At 44.9% G+C, this 21,797-nt stretch overlaps 1 protein-coding gene across 2 annotated transcripts in view; it reads right to left on the bottom strand.

The window, feature by feature from the left end:
- The window catches only part of PAK2 (p21 (RAC1) activated kinase 2), a 69,565-nt gene extending 51,133 nt beyond the window's left edge, over positions 1–18,432 (bottom strand). The window contains exon 1 of one of the 2 annotated variants that reach the window (XM_075937204.1): positions 18,277–18,432. The gene's annotated coding sequence lies outside the window, so the exon portion shown is untranslated. The remainder of the gene's footprint in view (positions 1–18,276) is intronic. The other variant, XM_075937205.1, reaches the window with a different exon arrangement.
- Positions 18,433–21,797: the final 3,365 nt, after the last annotated feature.

Below are 21,797 nucleotides of genomic sequence, written 5' to 3'. Positions count from 1 at the left end.
CGACAGGATTTCTATCAATTATTCGATTATTCAATGAGGGCGCCTCTGCCCCTGCTGGGCTCTTGCCACCGTTGAAAAGCGGAAGCCCAGCAGGGAGTATGGGGCCAGGAGGGGACTCTTGCACATTTCAAAAGCAGAATCACAGCAGAACCGGTACAACTTCAGTCCCCACTTGCACCATTTCCCACTGTGCCTCTATCTCCCCTGCCCCATGAAGACGGTGCTGGGGGGAATTGACTTTTAAGCTGGCTCACCCCCCCGCTTGGTGCCTCTCTGACGGAGGAAGCAAGGGGGGAAAGCAACTAGTCGCATCACTTGTTGACTATCCAATAAGTTTAGGCTTATCGGATAGTTGACTAATCGCTTACATCCCTAGACCATAATTAGAAATAAGTCTCAGCAATTCCACAAGACAATTTCTGGGCCTTTCTTTTAAAAACCTAGGAAACTTTTCAAAAAGGTGTTAAAATACCATTAAGGGTACCAACTTCACCACTCAAAAGTTAAGACACGTGAGAATTAAGATTGCTGAGGAACCCTGTGTTACCTGTATTATGCTCATCTTTAGTTACATGATATCAGACTATCTACATGACTCCATCCAATTCAGTGCACAGCATAGCTCTGGGCATGAATCAGGATTACATAATGCAGAAGGATGATGTCTTCTGGACCTTGCCTTATTTATGAGAGGTCTGAAGTCACATAGTGAATGAAGCAGCAGACTGAAGGGTAAGAAAGGATGGTGTCATAGTTAAAGCTGCAGAATGGCACCATGGAGAACAAGAGTCTATTAGGGATGTGAAAGGTTAACTGGTTAACCAATAAGTGGTAGGGTCTAGAGCAGATCCTCACCTGAGCCAGGGGCAGCCCAGCCCTATCGGATAAGGGCTGCTCTCATCCAGATATGATCTCTGAGTGTGATGTAGAGTGAAGTAAAAAAATCCTAAAAGGAGCATGGTTGGTTCTTTCAGTCATTTGTGGAAGAAACGTGATGATATGGGGGCTGTATTTCTGTTACATATCATGTTCATGGCCTAAATGATAATGCAGCATAGAAAAGATTACTAGTGCTAGTCTCCAATTCTGCCTTGCTTTCTTACCTCCACTAAGTGTTGTACTAGGTTTATCTACCATGCATGGAACATGATGCAAGAAGAGAATGGTCACGGGTTTTATCACATCCTGAACAATAAATGGACTGTCTTCCAGTGAGTTCCCCTCACATTCACATGAGAGTTACTTACTCTGATCTGCTGGAAGAGAAGAGACTGATATTTATTTTCAATTATCGGAAGGCACTCCCATTCCATTGTGAGGGATACATTACATGAGTCTACGCAGAATAAACAGATGTAATAATGACAGCCTTTAAACAAATGCTAAAGCTGACATCTTGAGTGCTAAGCCATAAACAAGCAAAATCATAAGAGCTGTATGTCTGAACTACCTGAGTGCTACTCCTATCCCTCCCATCTTAAGTACTGCTGAATGATGCTCAGTTTTATATATCTAAACCTGAGCTTAAAATCTAACCTCATTTTTGTTTTGATCTTTTAGGCTCGCCATTTAATTGTGTTGATCATGGAATTTATAATTGACGTGTTTATAATATTCTCCCCTCATTGTCCACATTAACTATACATTTTACAGTGTCTAATTTCAATATTAGTATACCACTAAAAATGGCCTTTTAAAAAGCTTGTTCCTTATTTTAAGGGGAAATCCTCTTATGTACTTGAATTTTGTTAAAAACAGGAAATGAATTATAGTAAGCCATTTCAAAACACCTATATACACTCAAAATCTGTTTTAAATATTGCAGCACTGGAAAAAGTCCTTAAAATACCAGCTTTAGTAGATACCTACAACCAGTAATTTTTCTAGCTATGCATCATACCTCCCAAATTGTTAAGCATGGCACAAAAGAAACACCCTGAGCAATAGAAAACCAATTAGCAACTGCCAAAACCAGCATTTTCATGATGCCAAAGCACTTTACACTTGGAGCCTACTGCAAGGTTAATTAGGATTGTATGACCATCATCAGGAAACTGGATCTCTGCAAATCACTTGATGTAGAAAACTGATCACGGTCAAAGTTCCTCTTTACTGCTTGCTACATGTATAGAGCACTATTGCTCATCCTACATGGCATAAAAAGAAAAGAAAAAAAAGGGACAGGTGTGGGGGGAAAGGTTAAGGAAAACAATCCACATTTTCCCTACCAAGCATTTTGCAGGACTCTAAAGGTTAGGGAAGAGTGATATTTTGATGGCCTAAGAAATGTGTTCACTCCTGCTAAGTTAGAAATGTTTTCTACCAGATGAACAGCTGAAACTACATTTATCTCTAGCCTTGAGAAAAATTCCAGGAGACAAAAAAATTAACTTCTGCAAATTACAAAACCTAATCCCTTGGCTCCATGTTTCTTCAAGTTGGGAGTACTGAAGAGGCAACACGCTCCACCAGTTACTTCTCTAAATAAGAGAGGACAGAGATGGTCCCCGTTACAAATGTTTGCTCAGGTGGGACAGGAGACCATTAGTCACTTCTCAATTGTAATGAGGCAAAAGTAAATATGCTAGTAATAAATACTAGAAAATGTGTCCAGACATGAACGAATATCAAGAGTAAGAAAGGACTGAGAATCTTGATGAAGCACATTTCAAAGTCAGAAGGTAACTTGTAATTCAAGGGAAATAAAACTAGGTTAGGAAAATGTATTATCTTAAGGTTGTCTTGGTTTTTCATTCTCCTTCCTTTTAATCCCTTCAATCTTTCCTTGGGAAATTTAAAAATTAGATCAAAAAATTAGAACAAAACATAGTAAATGTAGTTCCGAGAGCTCTGGGAAGTTCCACAATTCCATCTAGTGACAACGTAACAGTATCTGATGTCTCACCAATTTCACCTACAGCATTAACAACCTACGAGAATTTACCAAGTGTACGTCTGGTTCCAGCGTACACAAGACTTGAGGTTTATTCCAACCACAGACTTCCAAAGGAGCCCGCAGCTATGAAAGCTTTTGAGAGGGCAACACACAAAGGATTCTGAAGAAGGGGTACAATCAACCTGTAGCCAATCAGGACCCCCGTGAGTTTGCTACCCAATGTGTTGAGACCCCACTGAGCCAGTTTTCCCTGCCAGCGTGGGTCCCCAATGCTCTGTCTTCTTGACTCAGACATACTAGCCTACTGCAACACAGACACAGGGTGCAGGCCATGCCCCCAAAGCTTCAGCCCTTAACTGAAAACAGCTCAGCAAGATACCCGTCTCCAGCACTCAGATACCCAGCCCCACTGGGAGCTGAACCCTGGATAAATCTGTTCTATGCTAACACGTCCTCTGTTTGCCACCACCTTTGCCTCTTGGCTACTCGAGAGGCTGCAGGTGAGCTTTTGATTGTATGTGCAGATGTTCGTACCTCGGATGTTTGTAACTCGGGGAGTGCCTGTACTACCATTCTAGGACCAGCAAGCCCTAAACAGCACTGAAAGTTTATGACAAGGAAAAATAACCGAGGATTGCCAAACTACTATCGTCTCCTTCACTCAAAATTCATAGTAAATGCATGAGTCCAACGTTGGTCACAAAGAGTAAGTCAGGCATTCTTTAAAAATTGAGCAGCTAGATAGGCTCCTGATTAAACTAAGTGTTCAGCTGTTACCTATGTTATTTTTCTTCTCTATTTGCTATCCTCAACCTATTGTGCCATCACAGATGTGAGTTACATTTTTGGGGAAAGACCTGTCTTTCTAGTTGTTCTGTAAAGCACCTAGTGAGGATTTTGTTTGAAAATTACACAAAGTTTCTCTCCAAACAAGACAAGTTAGTTAAAACTAGGGATGTAAAACCCAGTTAATCAGTTACCTTTAAGTTTAACAGGTTAAACAATGAAGTGGAGAGAGTCCAGTGAAAGGCAACAAATGATTAGGGGGCTGGAGCACATGACTTATGAGGAGCAGCTGAGGGAAATGGGCTTATGTAGTCTGCAGAAAAGTGAGAGAGGACTTGAGGGTAGCCTTCAACTACCTGTAAGGGAGGGCTCCAAAGATGATGGAGCTAGGCTGCTCTTTGTAGTGGCAGATGACAGAAGCAGCAGCAATGATCTCAAGTTACAATGGGGGAGGTCTAGGCTGGATATCAGGAAAAACAACTTCATAAGGAGAGTGGTGAGGCACTGAAATGATTTAACTAGGGAGGTGATGGAATGTCAATTCTTAAAGGCTTGTAAGGCCAGGCTTGCCAAATCCCAGACTGGAATGATTGAGTTGGGGTCTGTCGAGCTTGGATCAGTCAGTTGGACAAGATGGACTCCTGGACTCTCTTCCAACCCTAATTTTCTGTGATTCAGTCACAGAAACGAGAAGTTGGTAGCATTGCCTTGAGACAGCAGTTAAGTTAAATGCTGGCACAAGCTTCTACCCCACCGACCTCAATCCTAACCATGCCATTCCAGTCCCAAGTCTCTATGGAACACACAGTCTGACAAACAAGCCAATTTATTTCCAATAGCATGGTGATCTTGAGACAGAACAAGGAGTAATAACCCAGACATGGTAATTTGGGAATAAATTTGATCTTCTATCTCCAGAGATGCATTCAACTCCTCACCTCTGAGCACAACACACGTCTTATCCAGGTGCCGGGCAATCTGGGATTTGGTTTGGTTTTTTTAAAATGAAGATGTAGATTACTTATCCAGTCTCCAAAGCTGTTCTACAAGTCTGCAGGATCCTGGCCTGCAACATAAAACAGTTTAATATATACTTCCGGGGGGACAGGGACGGGGACGACAAAGTTAAATCACCTTTAGTTTTCAATACAGCTGCATTAATAATACTGTAGCATTACCTAACATTAATTTGTATTTTGATATTAATTAAGATCTTACCATCCCTTCTTCACTCCAGTGTTATATAAGAGTTCAGACTAGATAAAAGGTATGTAAAATCCCGGTTATTTAGTTAACCAGTTATAATTTGATCAACTATTTACCAATTAGATGGAGCTTGCTCTGCCCAGGCTGGAGAATCCCCCACCCTCAGTTAACTGGTTAACTAGTCACATTCCTACTAGATAAGCACAGTGGTTCCTTCTGGCCTTGGCCTCTATTAAACTATGTCAGTAATCAATTGTAACTCAGTGCTGTAGCCTGATAAATTCTTGAGAATCCTGCACTTGAGTCATATCTTGGCATGGAGAAGAGGAGGGTACAACACACTTTTCTTCACTGCATTTCCATACTCAGTATTTTTATTTTAAAAGCTGGGCAAGTACTACGGCAGAAATGTATAACAATGTGTTTTTTGTTACTATGAGTGTCATCAATGCTATTTCGCATGTTAGAGGAGTGGGCCTCTCTCAAGGTTATACCATTTAGTATAAACAGGTACTTATTTCCTATGTAAAGGACTACCATGGGAAAAAGTTGTAATATTTTGAAGTGAATTACAACAGTTAATGTCAGTTTATTTTGCATTTATTCTACTAGCAGAAATATTTCCAACTCAATTCAGAAGAACTGAGCTGAAACTGTCCAGAAGTTTATACCCCTTCAGTATGAAATGGACCTGTACTGAAATTAACCGCTCCTCCATTTTCAAATCCAGGTTTTTAAATTAGGCATCTAAAAACATATTAAGAAATCTAAATAAAATTGCTATCATTTTCACCCGTACCAAGTGACACAGGCAAACGAATTCAATGGAAGCTGCAAGTGGTAAGCATCTCTAAAAATCAAGTACCTATGATGTCTAAATGTTTAAATTCCTAATTTTAACTGCGCCACTTTCAAAATTATAACCTATCACTTCAGTATCTGTAACTGAATATAGTGATTCTGCTTCGACACATTTCCTGATAGATTAATCTAATCCACTCCCTTAAGGAATCTGGGATGTTATCATTTTAGGGAATTAGATTGTTCTTCAGCAAGGGTAGAATATCCTCCAAGATTTCTCTTTTCCCTTCGAATTCCACCTCCCAACTTTCTCACCAAAAAGACTGTTTTGATGTAACCCAGCCAACACAGGAAAGTCCCTTCACAGCTAAACAGCATCTCACCTTATGCACCACAGAAAAGAAATCACTTAAAGACTTAGACTTCAATTCCCTGCTTTTCCAGATCACCTGACAGTCAGGAAGAGACAACTCTTTCTCCCATCAGCTAGACCAGTGGTTCTCAACTCGTTTCAGTCCACGGACCACCAGGCCAATCAAAAAATTTTCGTGGACCACCTCCAGCACATGTAGCATAGAACAAACAATACAGCAACCGCTCAACACGATGGCAGCAGCTACACTGATGCTCAGAGCCTCAGATGGAAGTTACTGGCAACACAACGCGGTTGCATCCTAGGTGACGCTATGGATGACGCACTGCGTACTTGTGAACACAGCGTAAAACAGTCTAGCCGTGGTGCCTGCTCACACCGTGTGATTTTGGACAATGTTTCTGTGGACCACCAAAAAAGTCACCATGGACCACCAGTTGAGAACCACCGAGATAGACGAATGTGTTACTTCAAATACAAACACCACAAACCAGAAGCGAACAAAAAAAATTAAAAAGAGAAAGTTCAAGCACAGATCAGGGACAGCGCTCATAAAAGAACCCCGTACCTTCCTCTTTGCGGGCAAGCAAACAGGGGGGCCTGAAGCATTGCCTCTTCACTTCACCTGTGGTTGCCTTCCTCTCCCAAATTAGCTGAACCCCTCTCTTCCCCCCCCCCCCCCCCCCAGCTATTACGCTTTGATCTCCTGCTAGTAAGCCTCTGGCAAAGTACTCAAGACTTTGGGATGTATTTGCAGATGGCAAGCATATTAATCATGCTGGCAAGTAGGCTTACTCATCATCCTAATATATATTAAATAGATTTTTCCAAGCTCTGAACATAATGAATGCCCATATATAATTTAACCAAGAAAACGTTTGAAATAACAGTGTTTTATCACTCCCTCTAATCTGCTAATCCAGATTAGCTGCCAGAAGTAGGAAATAGTGAGGAAACATGCTCAACTCAGATGAGGAACAATGTTCTAGTTTCTACTACTTCAGGGGGGAGCTCACTATGACCCAGTCTGGCAGAAGAATAAAAGGGAACAAATGAAGTGACTGCTATCTGAATTCCCAGCCCCACTAAAAAGGTCACCCAGAGTTTCACTTTCATTTAAAATCTCCCTTGGCCTCTGCCCTGAAGCTGGAAAAGCTGGAATCCACTGCCATGTTTGTATCTGGGACCCTGTCCTGGTGCAGGAAGCTAGTATTTCAGTGGAATACAGGGCAATCACAGCGACACTTAGAACCTAAGTGGGGACCTAGCTACCCAAAAGTATGGACTTCACTGAGAAAGGGCTGTCATTAGCCATTCCCTCTGATATCGGTACAACATAAAACTCCTTGATGCAGAAGAGCTACCTGTGACCATCAAGCACTTAGTATATTACAGTCAGGCTGCTAACAATCCAAAGAGCAAGAGGATATCTTCACTGCAGGTAACCAGGGCTCTTACCCAGGTTTAGCCCAACCCTCCCATCATCAACAAAATACAACCTGTGAGCCATGTCTGGCAGAGCTTTATGTGCGGGCTGGGTTACTGAGTTTAGCATTGAGCTGGGTGGAAGGGATAGAATCGGATATCTGCTTTAACATGAGTTGAAACCTGCCCACTTTGCTATAAGGATGCAGGCAAAAGGCTAACACATTTCAATAACTGGTCCTCCAGCATCCTGCCCACAATTCTCCCTGCAGAACACACACTCTTTGGCAACTGACAATGTCTCAGCAAAAAAAGCCATGGCACATGCCCCCAACACACAGGAACATGTAGAAACAGTGGAGATATAGTAACAGGTGGGGCTTTGCCATAGTGATGCTTGTACCCATACAAAGCTAACCTAGGTGCCAATCACCAGGTTATCTGTGCTGTGAAACCATTCCCTAACTACCTTTTATTGATAAGGTCACTATCCACTATGAATCTGAGGTACTGCTGGTGACTGCTCAGGGAGAGGAAAGGCTCTCTAAACTGGGGTTTGCATGAGTGGCGTTTACTACCCAGGTTTGAAATACCCACTGCGGACAAGACCTGACCCTATGGAATGACAGTAGAAGAGGTACAGGTATGCCCACAAGAGCCTTCACCTCTTCCTTGGAGGCTTCCTAGAAAGAGGCGAGGGGGTTGGTTAAAGCACTTTGAACAAGTCGTCTCTTTGAAATAGGACTAGATCAGAGTACATGAACAAACTTAACACGTCAGCAGGGTGCATACCGATAGCTAGCCTGCTGCAGGCTAGTGTGGGGTAGAGTCCCCACCACAGCTCACCACTGCCTAATTCAGGGGTGGGGAACCTAAGGCCCAAGGGCTGAATGCAGCCCCCAACTTCCTTGGATCCAGCCACCAAGGCTCAGGGCTCCCACTCAGCATTGGGGAACCCACATTGGTTCTTTAAGTCCCTCTCCCCACTGTCCTCCCATGGGGCTGGCGCACACAAAATCTACTAGCCTGGGCCTGCCTAGGCTCTGATGTGAGAGAGGAATGTGGGGAATGTCTCTCCCCTTTTAAGTCACATCACTGAAGGTGGGGTCTTTTCCCCCTTTTTTGCTTCTCACTTGTTTGTAGCCCCCAAATGATTTTTCTGTAGGTCACTGGACCCCAACACAAAAAAGGTCCCCATGCTGACCTAACTGTCGGTATGGACAAGCCAAAGAGACTGACAAAGGAGCTGGGGTGCCAAAAGGCCACGGTGCACACAGCAGCCAAATGTAAACAAATCTGACAGGTTTCAACTTGGGAGTTATCCCAACTGGAAACTGAAGCAAAATTACATTCGTAGCCCCAAAGTAGATGCAGAACTGCAGAATAATGGCAGGAAACCTGCTTTTTCAGTTGAGAGGTTCACAGAACTGAAAGCAGATCCACCTCCCACAGGATCAAGGGCTCAAAATGCTATAGGAAGGCAGTTTTCAAAAAAATCTTGCCTGAATCAATAATCCAACAGATCCCAAGGTACTGCAGTTGGGGGTTCTCCACTGAGGACTGTTCTGAATGCTCTAACATCCTCTCCTCCCAGGCCTTCAAAGGGTGTTGACTCTTGGTGTTTTATCTAGTCACAACCAAATGGCACCCCAATGTTGACAATTGACGTTGCCAGCCCAAACCAGAGGCGGCCCATTCTTTTCAGGACCCTTAAGATCCAGGAAGTCCAACCTTACTGGGTTCCAGCTAGAGCGGACATCAGGATCCTTGTCAAAAAAAACCTCTCCTACCATATGGCACCACCGAACTGCCAGACCACCAGACACGCTACTCGCAGCATCTGAAGAACTCTGACTTTAAAATCAGTGGAATACCATCTGGAAGTTCCTCACAGGGCATCTTTAATAGAGGATGGTATTTCAACCTAGAATTCTGCATCAGGCATCGAGGATGGCAGTCACTCCTTTCTGTAATTCTGAGATTGATCAACTACCTCATAAGAGTTGGTTTTTGAGGAGAAAACAGTTGGGGCAGGGTAGAGGAATTCATTATTCCATAAAGAGCCCATTTCCAGTCACACTACATGTACAGCCTTTTGAAAAAAATATTCAGGTTTTTAGAAAGCAAGAGACAGCAGGGAAGAGGCAAACATGCCCTACGATAAAAAATACTGATGAGGTGATGTCCCTTGAATAAATGTATGAAATAAGCCATGATATACTGCACCAAAAGCTGAATTGCATTGAAGAAGCTCTAAAAGCACGCTGACTGACAGTTGTGAGCTTTTGTGGGTATGTGATGAGTCAGAGGTGAAGTAACTACCTTCAGTTGACAGGAAGGAGAAAATTTCAGAGAAGCAGCCAGAAGCTGCATAATAAAGGCTTTGTTAGACCAGTCACATCTCCTGCCCTCAAGCACCTGCCAGCTGCCCTCATTCTTGCTCACACAAATGTTCAGTACAAAAGAGAGAGGATGCATATGCCAATCTCCACTATGAAAAGAATTTATCACATTTTAAGTTATATTTAAACCACTCATAACTACTTACAGGCTGCATTTCTTCAGTGAGACACAGATAAACTTTACAGATATTGTTCTCAATTGATCATGCAATACAATATTAAATATGCCTGCATCTGCTTGTTACTATGCTTAGATACTACAGCGATGGACGCTATGGAAAACCTTAAGATAAATAACTGTCTAGCATTAACAGGACATTGTTTTTAATCAACTTCAGCTCACAGGTCACGACTAAAACTGTACCAAACCAATCAGCAAACATCAAACCTGAAAATTGAACACCCCATTCGCAGAGTAGGAAACTTAACTTACATTTTCTGACTTGTTCAAGATACTTTTAGTTAACCCTGTTCTCTTTCCAGAGGGATTGAGAGAGTGTTTAACCTCTGGTCTTCTATTTAATTTTGTCACCAATGGCAGAATTACCCTAATACAAATGACAACATAACACAGAATGACAACCAAGACCAGGGTTCATTGTGCTAGGCACAGTACAAACATATAGTAACCTTCAGGCCCCAAAAGCTTATAATCACAGAGACAAGACTGCAGTGATAAGGGAAACAGAGACAGGGAGATGCCCAGTGTCATACACCGACCTGTGGTAGTGCCAGGATTCCTGAGTACTATCCAGTCAATCACAGTGGCTTTCATAAAACTAAAGATTATTTTTAGGTCAACTGCCATCATTAATAATTCAGATTTGCATTAAAACTATTATTCTACACTCTAAGGCCTTGTCTATACTAAGAGATAAGGATGATGTTCTGGCATCTGATTTTGTAACTTTGTGCAAGAATTCAACGTAGCGTGTCCTCTGTCAGGTGGCTGTCAACTTGAGATGTACCATGGATAGCTCTCTATCAGTTCCTGCCACCCCTTTGCATTCTGGGTTATGCTCCCAGAGCCTGATGGGACCAAAACTGTGCAGTGGGTGGTTCTGGATACATATCTTCAGCTTCTCAGAATGCACTTTTCTCCTCCCTGACCTTCCATTTGAAAGCAACAACAAACAGTATTTTCATGTGCTTTTTCCCGGCTATCTGTGCAGATGGCATGGCAGGGTAAGCATGGAACCCTTCCAGGAACAGCGAAGTATTGTGTCCCCATGTTTCAAGCGCATCTCCTTCAGCAGCATTTTCCTCCACTGGCTTATCGCTCTCTGTCCACGTGGGCAGATTGCATTTGTTCCTTGAACATCTCAGCCCTAGTACATTTTCCCCTTTGGACACGTGCTAGTTGAACAGTTGGTGAAGGGGGAACGTGCACTCGCTGCTGCACCCGCTGTAATGAAAAGCGAAGGGCAGACTTTACAGGAGGTCCGCTGTCAAGCATAAAGCCTAATCTCTTAGCACAGAAGACAATAGAGATGTGTTCTGTACAAAGCCACAGTACCTATGCAGCAGGTACACTCCAGGAATCTTAGGGGAGCAGCTGGACTCCATTTGGTGGCAGGCACGGCAAGGAACAGGCTCAGACTAGAGCCTGCCAGGGGAAGGTGCTCTGGCCTTGGCGGCAGGGCTCATGCGGCAACCAGATGTTTGGCACCCCATTTACCAGGAAAGCACAACTTTCCCTTCCTGCAGGAACATGTGGATGGGTGGGAAGGAGTGAGGAATCTGGGCATTGCACCAGGACAGGGGCTCAAGCCATGCTTCACTGGGTATGGGCAAATGGAGGTTTACTGAAGAGGCATCCGTTAATAACTTCTCCTCCTTCATCCAGGTTGCCATGCACGATATCAGTCTTCTCTGAATCACAGAGTGATGGGAGCTGATCCTGACAACAGAGCGTATGCTGCAATGACGCAAGACCACTTACTGCTGGGCTAGGCATGGAAAAGCCCAATACCCTAGTCCATACTGTGAAGGAGGGAATGAGGCAGGCCTCCCCAGCAATCTTGTGAGAAGGATTAAAGAGTTCCTCTACGCGAGTTTTATGGAGATGTGCAGGAGAGGATTCCTGCTCCTTCTCCCGACATGTCAACAAGCTATTCCAGGCAGCCCCCGCTGCGTAGGCACAGTGGCTGCAATAAATCATACCCAACTGCTTTAACCCACTTGTAGGCAGATAAAAATATGAACTCAGCAGAAGCACCCTCCCTGTCATCAGGGACTGGCTGTGAGATGCCGTTGGATGTGGGGAATGGTCTCCGAAGTTATAAAAAGGTCCTGGCTATCCGTGAGCTCAGCTGCCCCGCTCGCCTGCTGACCATTCTCCCCCTCACCTCTGCTGCTCTCCAGGCTACCAGAAGTATCTCTTAGGAGGAATCTGCAGACTGGCTAGGGAAGCTGGTCAGGTTCCCCTGAAGATCACATGCACTTGCTCATAAAAGCGGCACGTTTGCAGCGATGATCCATATTGTCCATTTGTCTCCTTTGTCTTCTGATTTAACTGCTTCACCTCCTTTATTGTCATATCTCACTGCTGGGCATCCCTGGCTTATCCTTTCTCCTCTGTGCCCTTTGCCATCTTGGCATAGATATCTGCATTTCTCTTGCCGGTTCGTAGCTCTGCGAAAACAGTTTCCTCTTCTCACACAGCAGTGAGGTCAGAGATCTCCTGCATGCTCTATGCTGGTGCTCATTTGTGACCCTAGGCATTCGTGGTCAAGTTTGCTGCTGACTCTGAGGTCTGCTCGTCTTGCTGGCCACACAGGACATGAAATTCAACTATTTCCAGGGCTTTTCCTGGGCACCTGGACAGCAGCAGAGTTGAAAGTCCTGGCCAGACCTGTCACAGCAGGGCACTGTGGGACACCTCCTGGAGGCCAAGAATATCGACTTACTATCACTGCATCTGCACTACCTTAGAGCCAACCATGCAAGGTTGAATTTAGCATCACTAATGAAAAGCTTGGTCACGTGGACTCACTGTTTAGAAAATCAACTAAAAGCAGCTAAGCTCCACTAAATGCCCAGTGTAGACTGGTACCAATACACCAGATGATTCCCAACCCCAGGACCGGTATTAAATTAAGACGTTAAAAAGTTACAGAAGAAGAAGGTTGGACACACCAGTAAATGCAGGGAAAGATAACTACCACCTCCATTAGCTCAGAGATGGAACTACTGTGTTGCAAGATTCAAATATAGCAGCTATTTAATGGCAAGAGGTAACAGCTAATTTCCCAGAACAAATAATGCAATAACAAGCGAAGAAGTAACCCTGGGCCAATCTGAGTTGGAAGTGTTTGTATCTCAGTCAATCAGAAGCTATCAAAAATCTTCTGGGATGGAGGTCCATCTCCCATTCAAGCCTTTTACCTATACAGGAAATCCCCAACTTACAAGCAAGTTGTGTTCCAAAAATGTGTAAGTCATTTAGCAACTCAGAATGCATTTTAGCACAGAAACAATGTTATTAATGGCAGCTATGATCCCAGGCTAGCCCACAAAAGCCTATTTAACCCATAACATGCTATATATCTGTGATGAAAAACAGCAGAAATTGTTTTTATTTAACTTCAAATGCTGGTCCTTGAGGAAAGGCAGATTTAATGAGGGGAGAATGAGAAGGTAGATGGAGATTCTGAAGGGGACTTCTGGGCATGTCCCTGCTACCCACACCCCTGCGGGTTCTGAGCTGGCTCCTGCGGCCAGCCTCATCCTCCAGCCATCCCCCTCTCCCCACAGGCTACCCACAGTGAGCAGGGGCTGGAGGACTCCAGAGGAGCAGGATGCAGCCTTACAGCTGCAGGCAAGAGAGCAGCACTGGTTTCCTTTTCAAAGCACTACTTCTCGCCACTGGCTGCATGACCGCCCTCTGCTCCTCCAGCGTCATCTGGCCAACACGTCCTCTGTTTGCCACCACCTTTGCCTCTTGGCTACTCGAGAGGCTGCAGGTGAGCTTTTGATTGTATGTGCAGATGTTCGTACCTCGGATGTTTGTAACTCGGGGAGTGCCTGCACTACCATTCTAGGACCAGCAAGCCCTAAACAGCACTGAAAGTTTATGACAAGGAAAAATAACCGAGGATTGCCAAACTACTATCGTCTCCTTCACTCAAAATTCATAGTAAATGCATGAGTCCAACGTTGGTCACAAAGAGTAAGTCAGGCATTCTTTAAAAATTGAGCAGCTAGATAGGCTCCTGATTAAACTAAGTGTTCAGCTGTTACCTATGTTATTTTTCTTCTCTATTTGCTATCCTCAACCTATTGTGCCATCACAGATGTGAGTTACATTTTTGGGGAAAGACCTGTCTTTCTAGTTGTTCTGTAAAGCACCTAGTGAGGATTTTGTTTGAAAATTACACAAAGTTTCTCTCCAAACAAGACAAGTTAGTTAAAACTAGGGATGTAAAACCCAGTTAATCAGTTAACTTTAAGTTTAACAGGTTAAACAATGAAGTGGGATCCCTCACAAGGGGGCCAGCAGCCCCAAGCACCCACTCCCACTGGGGGCTGCTGGCAAGAGACCTGCTCCTGCCCCTCCATCCCACATGCAGAAGGGCAGGCTCCCACTCTCACCCCTCCCCCCCGCACACAGAGGAACCAGCTTCTGCCCTTCCTTCACATGTATTGTTTTCCTGAGTCTGCAGCCAGCCAGCTCCAGTACTGCTACGGTCAATGGCATATCCAAGGAGCAGTAGAGTGAAATTTACAACACTGATGAGATTTACTGCAGTTAAGAAGCCAGAGGGCAGCTGTAGAACTGTTAAGCATATCTATTACTGTTTAAGAACGCAAGCATTGCAGCTTGTCATAGTGGAAGAGGAACCAAGCAGAATGTTGACGGGGAAGGATTGGTGAAAACCTTACACCTCCCCCTGCACCCACAGAGCCTCTGCATTGAAGGGTATAGATGCAGAAACCCACATGCAACAGCCAGGATGCTCTGGAGGTGGTGAAGAGACAGGAAGCATCTTCCTCAACAGTGAGAGTGGGAGGAGCTTCACATTTATCTGATAACTACTTGCAAGAAGCGGATACAAAATATGACATCCCAATTAGACTCCAGGAAAAAGACACAACAACTTCTCCCTTTCAAATAGCTGGGAATGATAGCTGGATTTTGCTGAGGGCATCACTGACCTTCACAGCTAACTCTGGCTAGCATGTATGAAATTTTGAAGGTCTGATCCCTCATACTGCAGTTGGGAAAACAGAAAGGAAGTGTCTGTCTAAGGATGCACAGCTGGAGATAGAACTAACATCTCCGAATTCTCAGTACCAGTCTACACTCTAGACTAGCGAACTTGAATGCAGACCATAAAATGCAGACCAAATTAAGTTACCATAATTGACTTTCTATGAAATCTTGCTTGAAGATTTCAATCTTGTACTTCTTCAAGGCTTTCCATTGAACAAAGTTAGCTCATCCTACTTACAACATGATCCAAGTCCTAAAAGTTGCCAGTTCACTATTTGAACATTTTAATGCCAATATATTTAACACATCATACTTTCATGAAAATGCATAATGCTAATATTAAACAGTTTCTTTTCATCGTACACTACAATGATACAAAAAACACCAACCCTAGACAGAAAAGCATCTTAAGAATCCTTAGTCCGACTAACGCATGCTCTAGTGACATTCAATTGTAATTTATGCATAATTCTTATTTATGGAATGGTAATATCTTCCAGACACCACTGGACAATTGCAGACTTTTATTTGTGAGTCACTTACAATATTTTCAAGAAACCACTACCTAGTTAACTCGAGAGATTCAAAGGAATATACTGAAAGCTTGTATTCTTTTAACCTTCTTACTGCTCCAACTAGTGTCTGTTTTCATAAAGAAAAAAAAAGCAGTGAAACCGATCACTGTAGTTAAGGTTTTGGAACGATCTCTTCAATGGAAAGCTTTACAATTGTCTCTATGAGGATTTGGATTTAGCCTGCTTGAACTGCCTACAATATTCTTAATTAAAGTTACATTTATATTGCCTTGTACAAGTCACAAATACTTGTAGCTCTTTGATTTTATACCTTGAGGAGTTATAATATAGCTTGGAAGGAGAGCGATCATCTGACTGGACGAAGTTAGTTTCAATCCTACAAACTATAAATCATCTTCCTGTTCAACCACTACTGCTTAAAACATATATGTCGTTTTACAAAATGGCACTGGTAAAACTGCTTTAGATTATTTTCAATCAGCGATGGGCAACCTAGGCTAGTGAGTGGGCCACATGATTGCCATATCCAAGACAGTCTCCTGGGATGGGGTAGTTTTGCTAACTACACTTGCCTACCTTAGAATTTGCTGGGAGTGCCCACTGGACAGTAACAGTACTTTGATTGGATGTAGAGAGAGCACATGGCTCTCGCAATCAATGCTGTGTGCAATTTCAGCTCATATGCACTTACTTTAGGTGCGTATCACTTTAGCAGTACTGGTAGGAAAAAACTACATGGACATGCCTGGGCAATGGTAAACAGAATCTCTCACAGGCCACACACAGACCCCAGAAGGACCACCTGCCGCCTTGCATACTGCCCACCAGTGCTTTAAATCCTTAACTATAAATTACTTAAATAGGACTTCCCAGCCCACCACATATGTCAGCGCTATTAAGTGGACAGAGGGGATCTAAGGCAAATAATTTTTAATAGCCTGACACCTCCATAATCTCACTCAATTGTTTCCACTTCCATGCCTCTGCTACCCTCCTCCTTTTCTCCCCACCTGTGCATTTTGATCAGACATGTCAGTATACAAAGTGATGCTTAGGTCCTAGCCCAAGACTCCAGCATTAGCATTTTCATTCACACCACTACTTGGCAAAACCCTTTGACATTGGTGTGGTTGAATGGTACATCCAAATATGCCATTTGGGTTTGGTTTGGTTTTTTAAAATAAGCCCTTTAAAACACTGCTGCTGTAACAGTTAGGATACTTATTCCAAAAACCATGATTTATCTTCACTGTGGCCACAGCAGAGGCATCAATTAACGATCTGTTAATCTGAAAGAAGAACATACTGGCTCTGGAAGCTCAGTCCAACTCTCAGACAATACTTGAGCACTGAAATTCCAACCAAAAAAAGAATTTGGGAAGAGTGAAAACATAAAAAAGGACAGGAGAGGGTAAGTACTGGACTAAAAGTAGTTCTGTCAATGGTATAAGTTAGAGACCCAGTTAGACACACACCCCCTCTCACATGTACATCCAAATTCCATCTTAGACATGTGGCTGGCATATCTTGCTCACATGCTCAGGGTCTAATCGATCAGATATAGGTAAGGAGGTCCCCCAAGATCAGATCTGCAGGGACTCTAAGATATTTTCCTCTTCCTCATTATGGGATACACATGGCCTGTTGGGATCATGTAGGCACTTCTCACACCTAGTCAGTTTCCTGCCACTGCAAGAACTTACACAGCACCCATCTCTCCTGTGTTGTGCCTGCAACACAATGGTTTAGTCCCCTAAGGACTAAATGCTTTATTTACCAAAAGTAACTGGTCTCACAAGTGGGGTATTTGGGTGAAATGTAATGGCCTGAAATGAGCAAGAGGTCGGACTAGATGATCTAATAGTCCCTTCTGGCCTTAAACACTTCAGAGTCTCTTGTGAGGAGGGCTGGGGGAGCAGATAGAAAAAACACATAATGAACAAAAGTAGAAAAATAAAGATGTCAGAAAACAGGAAAGCGACTTCAACAAACAAACAAACAAAACCAGACAGTGACAACTACACTGAGACAAAGCATAAACGAACCACAAAGGGGTACTGATCCACAAAGGAATTTTCCAACACACACACACACTAATGGAATGCTGCGATATTTGGGTTGCTTACACTACCAGGGAATGGTAGAGAAAAAGAAATCCAGTAAACCCACAGATTCACCAACAATATTTCTGTTACAAAATGTCAGTTTGGGCAAAACTTGACAACTCCATTAATTCTTTGTGTGCAATTACCCCAAGAGGTCAGGGCGCCAGGGAGGCCCCGATGCAGCGACACACCAGCCCGTGGCGCTCACCCTGCGGCTGAGAGCCCGAGAGCACAGGAGCAGGACACACACCGAGCCCGCTTGCCCTGCCCGCGGACAGCAGTGCGGCGCGCGGGGCAGGTGCGCCTTCCTCCGCGCGGCCCGGGCGCAGCCCCCCCGCCCCCCAGGGAAGAGCCGCCCGCCCGCCCGCGCGCTGCCTGCGGCTCCCGGAGCAGCCGGGGGGGGGGGGGGCTGCCCGCACCTGGCCCCGCGCCCCGGGGCGGGCGGAGGCGCCGCGGCCTGGGACCCGCCGGCAGGTGGGGGCCGCCCGGCGCGGGAGGAGCGATCGGCGGCCGCCTCAGCGCGGGACTCACCGGCGGGGGGACCCCGGCCGCGGCCCCTGGCTCGCGCGGCGCCTCCTGCGATGGCGGCAGCGGGACCCACCGAGGCGGCGGCAGCCGGAGGGGGAAGCGGAACCGCCGCGCGTGGCCACAGCCCGGGAGGAGGAGGGGAGGGGGCGGGGCCGCCCTCCGCGCATGTTCGCGCGGAGACTACCGCTCCCGTGATGCAGCGGGCGCGGGGCGGGGCAAAGGGGGAGGTGCCGGCGCGCGCGGGGCCCGCTGGGAAGCGGAGTCCTGGGCCCCTCACCCCTGGGGGGCCCCGCCCCCGGCTCCGTTCCCGCCTCCTCACCCGGAGCGGAGGGAGGGGCTGCCTCCCGGTTGCCATGGGAGACAGGGCCCAGCGGGAGCAGGCCGGCGGCGCTGGGTAGCCCCGCCCTCCAGGATCGCCATTTGGCCCTCGGGCGCAGACGTTTTTCGGAAAAAGACTTTTGCCCGGAGCAACACGGCATTTCCGCAAGGACACTGACACTCCTACAGGGACCGGCAGTGCTGGTGCGGAAATTCAAGCGGCCAGTGTAGACAGCTGGCAAGTTTTTCCAGAAAAGCAGATGATTTTGCGGAAAAACTGGCCAGTCTAGACCCAGCCCAGCAGCACATGAAGAGTCAGGGGTAGGAGCAAGGATACATTCAGAAGCAGGGATCCAGAGGGGGGACACCTAGCAAAGGCCCCTGGACAGTGCTGACAGTACCCGCTGCTCCTCCCTGGACATCTTCAGACACTGCCCAGAAAAACTCTGCCCCCACATAGGACGTAATGGAGGATGTGAAGTAGACCCCCCACCCCCAGTTGCGGAACACTCTCTTACCACCGGCTTTTGAAGTCATCCAATACTTCTTGCACAATATGCCGGTCCTCCTCCATATTGGAAATACCGCCCTCCTTTGTCATGTGCAAAACTCGTTAGTGTACTCTCACTTTTTGTGCCAAGGTCGGTAATGATAATGGAAACTAAGATTGGTCTCAAGACCAGTCATTGAAGAAATGCACTAGTAACCTCCCACCACCCTTACAGTTCACTGTTCAGCATGACCTGTTACAGTGTCCTCTTTAACTAGTTCCTCACCAAGCTTTTCATTCTCATATTAATCCCTGTCCTCTCCAATTTAATAATTTCCATTGTATAACTATATAATACCTTATTGAAATACAGTCAGAATAGATCCTCTCCACTTCCTTTGAAGAGAATCCATTATCTTCTCAAAGAAGATATACGATAGAGGTCTATAAAATCATGAGTGGTGGGGAGAAAGTGAATAAGGAAAAGTTATTTACTTGTTCTCATAATATAAGAACTAGGGGCCACCAAATGAAACTAATGGGCAGCAGGTTTAAAACTAATAAAAGGACGTTCTTCTTCACACAGTGCATAGTCAATCTGTGGAACTCCTCGCCTGAGGAGGTTGTGAAGGCTAGGGCTATAACAGGGTTTAAAAGAGAACTAGATAAATTAATGGAGGTTAAGTCCATAGCATGAGTAAGGAATGGTGTCCCTAGCCTCTGTCAGAGGGTGGAGATGGATGGCAGGAGAGAGAGCGCTTGATCATTACCTGTTGGGTTCACTCCCCCGGGACACCTGGCATTGGCCACTGTTGGCAGACAGGATACTGGGCTGGATGGACCTTTGGTCTGACCCAGTCTGGCCATTCTTACGTTATTATAATCTATCTTTCGTAAAATGATTATGTATTTTATTCTAATTGCTATTTATCTTTACGTCCTTACTTTCTCTTTCAACATTTGTTTTACAACTTTGCATACAAACCAAACCAAAAGGGCCTGTAATTTCTCTCATCACTTTTTTAACCTCTTACAGGGCAGTCTCGATTTTCTGACCTTCGCTTATCCAACATACCATTTTATCCAACGTGCCACCCGCCGACGTGACAAATTGACGAATAAGAACGCAGCATGTACAATAGCCAATCACAATCAGTGCATGCGCCCACACCACACAGGAGTGCAGTTGTGCTTTTGTTTGATGTTTATTTTTTCATTAGAATTAGTAATACATATTTATTCCCATGTTTTTTATTGGTACTCCATATTACCTAACATTTTCACTATCCAATCATCCTCCAGTCCTGTTTAGGTCAGATAATTGTATATTTAAAAGTACTGTATTTGCAATTCAGTAGTCATAGGCTATGACCCCTGAGTTTATGGATGTATTAAAAATCATTGTTTTGAGGTTTGCAATTTCATGTGCCAGTTTTTTTAATATTCTTGGATGGAGATTATCCCCATACCGCGTCCTGGTTTTGTCCCATAAAAATAAGTTTAACTTTCATCTCAGATGTGGTAATTTCAGCTTTCATATCTTTGTTCCTAGTGGCCATCCTGCGCTGTCCCCAAGATTCTAATTATTCTTTTTGTAAGATGAGGCAAAATATTCATTTAGGTGTTTGACCATGCCTAGATTATCTTTAAACTCCACACCAATTTGCGAGCTCATTTCTTCTTTCCTTGTTTTTTGTATCACTAAAGATTTTTTTGCCAGTGGGTTTACTTTTCTTTCATCTAGTCCGATTTCCTGCCCACTAAACTCAATAAGCAAAGTCAGGCCTGGGTATGACAGCCGACACGAGACTAAACTATATGCCATAAAAATAGAAAAGAAGAGATGAGGTGCACAAGGCCCAAGGGAAGGGAGACACACAAATGACCCTGGCAAACAATGTGCATCCATGCTGTAGAGGAACACACATGTTTAAAAAAAAATCACCAAGGCCACTGGCAATCTGACCTGGGGGGAAAGTCCATCAGAATCCCACATAGCATGATCAATTGGAACCTGGACATGTGAGCAAGAACCAATCAGACAAGCATCTGGGAAAGAGATTACTTGGTACCACCTCAGAGCACTGGCCCATTCTGTCCTGTGACCCATCTCCACCAGTGGTTTTTCTAATGCTTTAGAAGATTTAAAAAGAAAAACCACAGAATACTTATTGGGGGGGGGGGATCCCTCTGACACTAGCAAACCAGGTCAGATCAGGGCCAAGGGCTGGTTCACCTTTGTTAGTACAGATCAAAAGCAAGTGTTAGATGTAAGAGTGCATTCAGGCCAATTGACTTACTATTAAGATAGATCAAACTAATTTTAAGGACGTGAATGACTAAGCAAATGCTTATCAGATAGTCGACATGCTAGTCAACTAGTCACTTCCCCCACCCTGGCTGCTTCTATCAGAAGGAGGTAGCAAGTGGAGAGGAGGGGGAAGAGCAAGGGTTGCTTCAAAGCAACAGTGCTGTGTAGAGCCCAGAGCCAGACCCCGGGCTCCACACAGAGCTGCTGCTTTGAAACACCGCATGCAGCCTGGGCCAGCTGGGAACTCCCAGCTGGCCCTGGGCTGCATGTGGCATTTCAAAGCAGCTGTGACGCATGGAGCCCGGGGTCAGCTGAGGACCGCTGACCCTAGGCTCCATGCAGCACTGCCGCTTTGAAACACCACGGGGAGCACGGGACCAGCAGGAGTCTGCTTGAGTCGCCCAC

Source organism: Pelodiscus sinensis, chromosome 10 (genome assembly GCF_049634645.1).
Source record: "Pelodiscus sinensis isolate JC-2024 chromosome 10, ASM4963464v1, whole genome shotgun sequence".
NCBI lineage: Eukaryota > Metazoa > Chordata > Testudines > Trionychidae > Pelodiscus > Pelodiscus sinensis.
This window is presented reverse-complemented; position numbering and strand designations above follow the sequence as displayed.